At 42.7% G+C, this 8293-nt stretch overlaps 1 long non-coding RNA gene across 1 annotated transcript; it reads left to right on the top strand.

Moving 5' to 3' along the window:
- Positions 1 to 6280: 6280 nt before the first annotated feature.
- On the top strand, positions 6281 to 8238 carry LOC120808761 (uncharacterized). Its single transcript, XR_013451171.1, has 2 exons — positions 6281 to 6559; positions 7288 to 8238. It is a non-coding gene; the product is annotated as an uncharacterized LOC120808761 (long non-coding RNA).
- Positions 8239 to 8293: the final 55 nt, after the last annotated feature.

The following is an 8293-nucleotide window of genomic DNA, read 5'->3' as shown; positions in this document are numbered from 1 at the left end:
ACGGCTAACATGAGAGGCTTTATAGAAAGAGGGCGGGAGCTGTACCTGAATCCCAAAGCCAGTGGGAGGGACTGTGGGACCGTTCATGTCCACCCCATCCACCCCACATGTAGACACCCAAACCAAAAACATGCAGGCATTACAGTCGTGTCAGCTAACCCCGAAACGAGGTGACTAATGGAGACGAGTTTGTGTGACAAAGGGTGAAAGAGGCTTTGTAAGATTAGCTAACATTATTTTTTCTCTCTCAAAGTGTATTTCTTGCAAATGCCATTGCATTTGCAAGAAATACACGCACTAAAGCCATTATCTCTTGTCTAACATCCGTCTTGCAACGGGTTATTTTTGGAGTGGCATGTGTGCGCTCATTGGCTTTTAGTGTTCTAAAGGAGACGTGTGTTTGTGTCAGCCATCTGTGATTTTTAAATGGTTTCAAAATGTTAAGTATGTTTAAATTAGCAGTGTTGTTGTGGCAACTGCATGCCCTGTGAAACCTTATGAAACGAACATGTGCTTCTAACTGAACTGGTTCAATCAATCTGAACGCCACTCAGCCAGCGGCGTTTACTTCCAAGTCTTATAAACAGTGTGTTAATCACACATTAATCCCTAACGTCTTCCTCGTTATCTAAAAAAACGACTGCACATTGTGCACATCGCCTCAAAGGTCATCTCAGGGGTCAAGTTGCCACATAAGAAGCCACAGCGTCTGGTCTGTATTGAGATCATGAAACTCGGCTGTAGTGAAAGCCATGTGACCCAACTGCTCGGTCGGCCATGTTGGTGCAGTTTGAGGAAAATCTTGACACAAGACTCACAGTCAAATCTTCCTACTTTAAGAAATACTTATTCACATCTCCAGTACTCGTGTTCACTTGAATTATGAGAGAAATCTGTTTTTGCGGGTCTCCCATGTGAATGGAAAAATTGAGAGTTCCGAAAAAGAATTGAAAATATAAAAGACATGAAAGCAAACCTACAGTTTGGGAAGAAATCCACAGCTCTTTTTTTTTCCTTCTAAATTCCATAAATTGGGTTTGATTTTTCATGGAATGAATGACTAACCCCCTGAAGACATTTTGTTAATAATAGAAGATTGCACAGTATTTGTTGACGGGTGTATCTAGGATGTCAGGCTGATTCACCAGTGAAGGAAGGTCACAGATAGAAACTAAAGCCTACAGATCACGGCTGTAATTGACTACATGGGGGGGGGCTGACTTTACAAAACCCAGTGGCACACACAGCTTGGATGGGTCTAAAGACGCTCATGAGTAATGCTTTTGAATGATTTGAATAGGTAAACACATTGCCGTCATGGCAACAATACGGCCAAAGAGATGATTCAGTGATAAATCTGATGTTGAGTTTCATTTCTCCAAAACACACGCTCAAAATCAATCCATAGGTGGTCACTATCCGTATCAGTAAGCCAAGATACTGTATATTATTTTCCTTCTTGACTTTTTTGCCGCAAGAATAGCTTTTGCATTAGATATTCAAGAAATGAAGACAACATGGTGTTTTCTCAGGGGACGAAGCTGCTATTGATTTCCACTGTCAGGGGTCAGTGGAACCCGATGTGAGCTAAACATTGGCACGCTCACACTGTGATAATATTAGATATTTAAGGTCTATTTATAGTCGCATATTTCCTCCAGTGTTTTTATTACTACTGAGAGAGAAACGCAGGAATTATAGGGTTTGTATTAGAAAACTCTCCCTGGAATTGAACAATATGATTTGCACCATTCTAAACATTCCTCTCCCCTCCTAGTATGTGTTGTTTTGGTCGGGTGAGATATTTACCAATTACAGGTGGAAAATATCATTTTGCCCAAGGGAAAGGCAATGTTCCACGTGTATTTATGACCCATGTGTCTGGAGAGGTATAACAGAACAAGCCAAACTAGTTTGTTTACACTCAATTAGGTTAAAAGTCTCCAATTAAATAAAAGACGAAAAATCGACTTGACTTTTACGTGGGGAGGCTGTAACAGACCTCTCCTACAATACATGTTTCAAATTCTACAATCTTGTAACCCATTGTTTATCAGTTTGATGAGAATAAGCCACTTGTGGCGAGGGCCATTCTTTGCGGTTGTAGCCAACGTATACCGCGTTAGAGGATAACTGTGGGTTCAAAATATTTAAATAAACTGGGAAACAAATTCTTGGCTTTGGCTTGGATCTTGGCTTTTTGCAACTTGGTGACGTATTGGACGGTAGTGGATTGTGGAGGGGTGACGTAGTGATGCCGTATACGGCGCTGGCAGCAAAAATCATCCCCTGCTTTATGTTCTGTTTGACTGAAAACCGACCATAATTTACTAACTTCTGCAACACTTGTCTTCACTCAGCATAACAGGAGATTTCCAACTGATTGATAATTTTACGTCCAGCACAAAGCTGCCAGAAGAAAATCTAAAAATTTTTCAGGTGCATCTTGTTCTTTGTCCATTCATTCTGTTTACGCGGTGTGTTTACAACACTCCCACAGTTTTAGTGTCTAAAACAGACGCGTAAACCCATCCGTGGCGTTTGTCTTCTTACGCTTAACAATTAAATATGAATTATTTACTACTACTCCAAATAAATATACCACAGAGTTCCTTCTTTTTGCAGCGCCAGAATCAAAAGTTAGCGCCTGACGCCTCGATTGACTCTTTGCTGTCCCAAAGGCATCGTGTTAAACTGCGTCTGGAAGTCAAATGTGTGGTTTCTTTCTGTTGCTTCGTGTGTCCCGCGGTACCCATCTGGTGTTCTTTGGGAAGTCTTTCGTAGGTGAGTCTCCACCAAACGCCGCACTGAGAGCACAGTTTGATGCTGCGTGAGAGACGACGGTTTTGAAGATCATTCAGCGCTGCAGTGATTGGCTAGTGGCACCATTTTAGCACGATTTCCCATCATTAGGATGTAAAAATCTGTCGTGTCAGTGGCGGCGGGGGGGGGAGTTTTTTTCCAAAACAATACCGAAACTTCTTTCAAAGGCCAGATGTTAATCTCATATTTTGAGCATTGTGTAGCAGGCTTTAATACGTCCCACTTAAATTACCCAAGAAAGTGGTGCCAATGAGTTGCGATGGTCAAACTCTTGCGTGATTCACCAATTACACAGAAATGAACACAGGCGGGAAACACTTCTGATCTCAGAGGTTTCAGACCTTTTCACCTGATCATACACCAGCTGTGTTATACTGTGCTGTGTTGTTTTTCTTAGAGTCGCTGGAGCAGATCTTATGACAATCCATCCAATAGTTGTTGAGTTATTGTGATAAAAGACTTAATGGAAGACCCCGTGGTGGTACTTCATTAAACACCACAAAGTCTCTTGCCTCTTGTTTGTACAAATTGTTCAAAGCAATTCAGCCAAATGTTGTTGAGATATTTCTTTCAAGACCAATGTGCTCTACACAAGTTGCTAGTAAAACCTAAAAAAAAAAATAATAATAATAATAATTTGTATGTCTGTGATCTGCCCAATTATCCATCAATGTATCTTGTTTTGTTCTACAAACATTTCCAAACCTGAAAATAAAAGTCTAAGATTAAGAAAGACAAGCATATATTGTATGTATTTACAAGCTGTAAATAGTGTTTTTGTGACCATTTCATTGCATTGTTCATTTGAATGAAATGGTGATTAATCCACAAACCGATATTTCAATGTTGAATCAAGTTTTAAGTGAAGTATGGCGAGCGACAGTGATCCACTAACACAGGTACCGACTGACAGGTGTGTGTCTGTGTGTTCGGGTGTTAAAGTGGTCATTTCATAGACCAATTCTTCATTTATTGGGCCTTTTTTCATTTAATAAGCCATTGACACACTACTGCTACTGTCCTACTGACTACATTTTGGTTTCCCCAAATATAAATGTAATTCATTCAACTTCTTTGTTCTCTCTGCTGTGTCTGGAGAGTTTGATTTCTCACAAATCTCATTGTTGCATTGGAAGCGTAAACGTGTCCGGGATGGACTTGGACAGACGGGAGATTCCAGCGTGTGGGGCGCCGGAGGGGAAGTTCATTTCATAAAGCCAAAGACCATCTGAACCGCAGTCCATTCACTTCCCATCTTCCCCGTTATGAGACACTTATAGAAATATCCTTCAATATGTTCTAATCTGAATGTGTGTGTGTGTGTGTGTGCGCGCCTCAACAAAAGCCACGGACACACACATTAGAGCTACAACTGTTTCTTCTCTTTAACTTTCTTGTATCGAGTCAACGAGCCGAGCGAATCTCCATCGTATTCCCGAGATGTCCCGGGGTTCAGCTCCACATCGTCTTCTGCACCTCCAGCAGATGGATGTCCCACAAGTGGCCCATAAACCTGTTTCCAAAAGAGCATGTTTACTATAGTTACACCCCCCCGCTGCCAGCTGACATGTGACTTTAGCTCTTTTGGATTAGATGACGCCACTTTGAGCCAAAGCATTACTGTCACATTGTCCTCGTTAGGACTCTTTTTTAAGGCAGGTTTCATTACTTTCAAACAAAATGGAGCGATGACTCGAGTAACGGTTTAGCAATCTATTGTATTTCTAAGACGTGCTCTTTGAAACCTTCCAAGGGGTTTGTTAAACTCTTTTCAGACGTAAGAGCTTCATCTGTCTGTTAAGTGGAGGCTTTTTGTCAAGACGTGTTTGTAATTATGTATTATTATTGAACGTTCCTGTTGGCTTTAAGCAGGCAGAGAGTGCATTTACAGATTGAGCCTTAGGTGGAATTAATATTAGTATTACATATATAAGTATTTCATCATTGAATAATACATTTTCTAGTCACTTTTAATCATATGAAGTTCTTACATGGTGCATTCAGCTGCCTGTTTTTAACATAATCTGTATAAGGCTGCAAACAGATCTTAACATAATCTGCTGAATGCTAGTGTGGCCTAAAGGATGTTAATAAGCATAAAACACCTCTCGGATAATCTGAATCGTTTGCATGAGTTAATTATGAATGATGTAGTTTGTACAGATTGGCTTGTTGATTACTCCGACATACTCGATGACAGCAGTGAGGCTAACGAGCTGTTTAGGAGTTTTACCTAAAAGTGATTTACGGATCTTTTATCTCCTTTAAATGCACGCCGGTAACTCAGAAGGGGGCTCAGGATGGATTGTGTGACTTCAGGTGTCCTCGCTGCAGGAGGTCCATGAGCCGTGACGACCCGCTGATCCCCGAGGAAGAGAGAGTCCGAGTGTTGAGGGAATGGGATGAAGAGGATGATGAGGATGATGATGATACAGGAGCGTGCAGGTAATTCCACCCACTATCACCTCACCAAGCACTTGTTGGTGAAACAACAAAGCTCTTCCGACGAGTCCACCTGCTTCCTTTTAAGCCCGCTGTACTCTGGGTATTTTTAGCCTAGTTTTATACGCTCTGTGCAATTAGGATGCAAGTAGGCTGCTGGTAAACAATCCGCTGGTCGCAGGCCAGCTCCGAGCTTGGCTCAATGGGACGGTTTCAAGTGGAAAACAAAAAAGAGACAAAAGAAGAAGTGCATGTGCTGGCAGGAGCGCAGAGCGGTCCATGGGGGGGATTCTTGCAGGGATTCTTTTTTCTTTTTCACAGGAACACTTGTGTTTTATATTTGCGCCGACATTCTTGTGTGTTGTTGGAGGAGGAGGAGGAAGAGAAAGACGTCGACTGTTGAAGTCTCTCCATCTTGTCACGTAAGGCATTCCTCCCCGATAGAGAGGGAGACGGAGACAGCCGGTCATTGGCGTCCTCCAGTTTGCATCAGGCCGAATGAAACCAAACCATGTCTCCACATCTGTGTTGGTCCAGAGCACATGTAGGTGTTTAGAAAAATGCATTGCTGCATTTTTCTGCTGTCAGGGTGCATGAATGTCATGCAGCATTGACTCATCAAGGTGTGGACACTTACGTACGCATGGACGTGTGCGTATTCACTGGCACATGACCTACAGTAGGAAAGTAGTGCATTTTTCTTTTTTACACGTATGGTAACCTCCAACCTATAAGGGCAAAGTGACCAACAGGAGGTCAAAGTGGAACCCCGCTCATCTTGTCAGAGGGTATTTATATCAGGAATGAAGAATTGGAAGATGGGTCTGATTCAGCCTTTCTGTGGCTGCAGAGTCGACCTCAGTCAGATGAGGTGATTGGACCCAGATCCTTTGTCCCAAATTTCGTCTCCTTGCATCCTTGAACCTCACAAAATATCTTAATTTATCTTTATCTAATCTTAATTTGGGTTAGGCAACACAGGTGAAATAAGGTGAAACTCCTCTGCTCCTTCCAGGTTCCAGTTCTTCTTTTTTGGTGTGAAGTGGAATGCTGCTGCTGGTCTTCTTCGGTGTTTTCCACTTCCATGAGGAGTAGGGAGGACATCTGTTTGCGTCGTTGGCCTGTCTAAGGAATTTTCCGGACACCTTTCAATCTTCTGTAGAAATGTATGACGTGAAGATGCAGTGATAAGCTATTTTTGTCCGCTGCTCTCGCCAGATGCTCGGAGCTCTGGATGCGCCCGGATCGGCCCCCTGGGCTCCATGAATTGTCATCGGCGATACTGTGAAGGAAGGTAAATGTTCTGCAGGCATTTTTATTTGATGGTCCCAAGAGCGCTACCTCTGATCCATAAAACCTCTACAGCCCCCCGGGGGCTCCGGAGAACCCCACTCGCTGTAAATACCCAGAATACCTCAAACTTTCAAACCCCTATATATTTTGAATTCCTTAGACGTCTTCAAACTCTCAGATGCTCTGGTACTCGGGGGGGCAGTGAGACCCCTTAACCCCGCCATTTTTTCTGACCTAAGTCCCCCCACTGCTCTCTCTCATACACACACACACCCCCTGCGATGGATTCCAGATCAGGGAATTTAATGCATTTCTGTTTCGCATCACCTCCCAGGAATGCAGCACGCGTGCCACAAGCCTCATAACCTCAGGCTGATGAGTGTGAGGATGTTTAAAAGAGAGAGGCATGATGGGATACAGACGCTGCTGGGGGTTGTGGGGGGGGGGTTGACAGAGCGCGGCACTTTGCCTTAATGACCATCTTGTTGCATAAAGAAATGTTAGTGCAGCTGTGGTATGTGCAGAGCGCATCTGGGCTGCAGATTTTTGGGAGCGTATTGTAACTTGTGTGTGTGTGTGTTTGGTCTGTCTCACTCAAATTAACAACTGTTGCACGATACGGAGGGCGGATGGAGCGAATTAACTTGTTAGGGATCTTTGGGCCTGATTTTACCAGGCGGTCTGTTTTGCATAACGTTTAGATGATGCTGTGTTTTCGTGTCCTGGCAGGCGGAGACGTGTGAGCACATCGAGTCGTGTCCGGATCGGCCTGAGCGTCCGGCCCGTCGGCAGATAACCTGCAGCGAAGCGTCCGGTGTCAATCTAGTGGAGCTCATCGATGGTTGACCAAGTTATTTACAGTCTCTCTTAGTACTAATTAAAATGAACACATCAATATCAAGAATGTTTCTCCAGTGCTGATGTACAACAGTCTAAATCTACACAACTTAAAAACACATTATGGTTGTACTGTAACTAGCTTTTTTATGTTATGAAGGCGAATGCTGTGTGTCTACGTTTGTAATCTTCACCTGCAGCTAACAAGTTCTAAGTTCTTTTTCATTCAGGCATAATTAAACTATTTACAAATAACATTTAATGGAGACTGCACGGTGAACCAGTGACGTCTTCACATCGCTTGTGTCCAAAACTGGAAATTAATATTTAAATTCTCCTATTTCCATTTTTGCTTGATAAATGATTCAAACAATTGATCTTTTTTTTTTTTAATAACATGTCAGTTGTACATGAACTGTGTGTCGTCTAGTTGATTATTTGACCGTTTCTGCAATTCTCCCGACAGCCGACAAAACTCATTTATTTCAGGTTTAGAATTTATTAATCTTGAATGGATGAAAGTTATTGATGAACTCAAACATTAAGACATCAAAATACATCAGAATTATCGGCTATTCTTAGTTTGAATTTGTTCAACCCAAGTTTATCTCCATATCAACACTCAAGTGTCCAAAGTGTTTCCTTTTGTCTTAATGGAACTTCTCAAGTCTCTTTTCAACCAGACGACACTTCAGTAGCACATTATTAGAATTACCGTCAGGGTGTCTCCGTCCCACACCGGAGACAGTGATTAGCTTCATTTCAGGAAGCTCTGGACTTGAGTTCCTCTGAACTACAATTAAAGCATCTACTGCATTGTGACAGAAGCCTGGAGCCATCCGACATGCTGAGCCCTGCTTGGTGTTCGTGGTACTGCGGCGCCCCGCGGTGGACGTGT

Source organism: Gasterosteus aculeatus, chromosome X, assembly GCF_964276395.1.
Source record: "Gasterosteus aculeatus chromosome X, fGasAcu3.hap1.1, whole genome shotgun sequence".
Classification (NCBI taxonomy): domain Eukaryota; kingdom Metazoa; phylum Chordata; class Actinopteri; order Perciformes; family Gasterosteidae; genus Gasterosteus; species Gasterosteus aculeatus.
The sequence above is the reverse complement of the archived record's forward strand: the minus strand, read 5'-3'. Positions and strand labels throughout refer to the sequence as shown.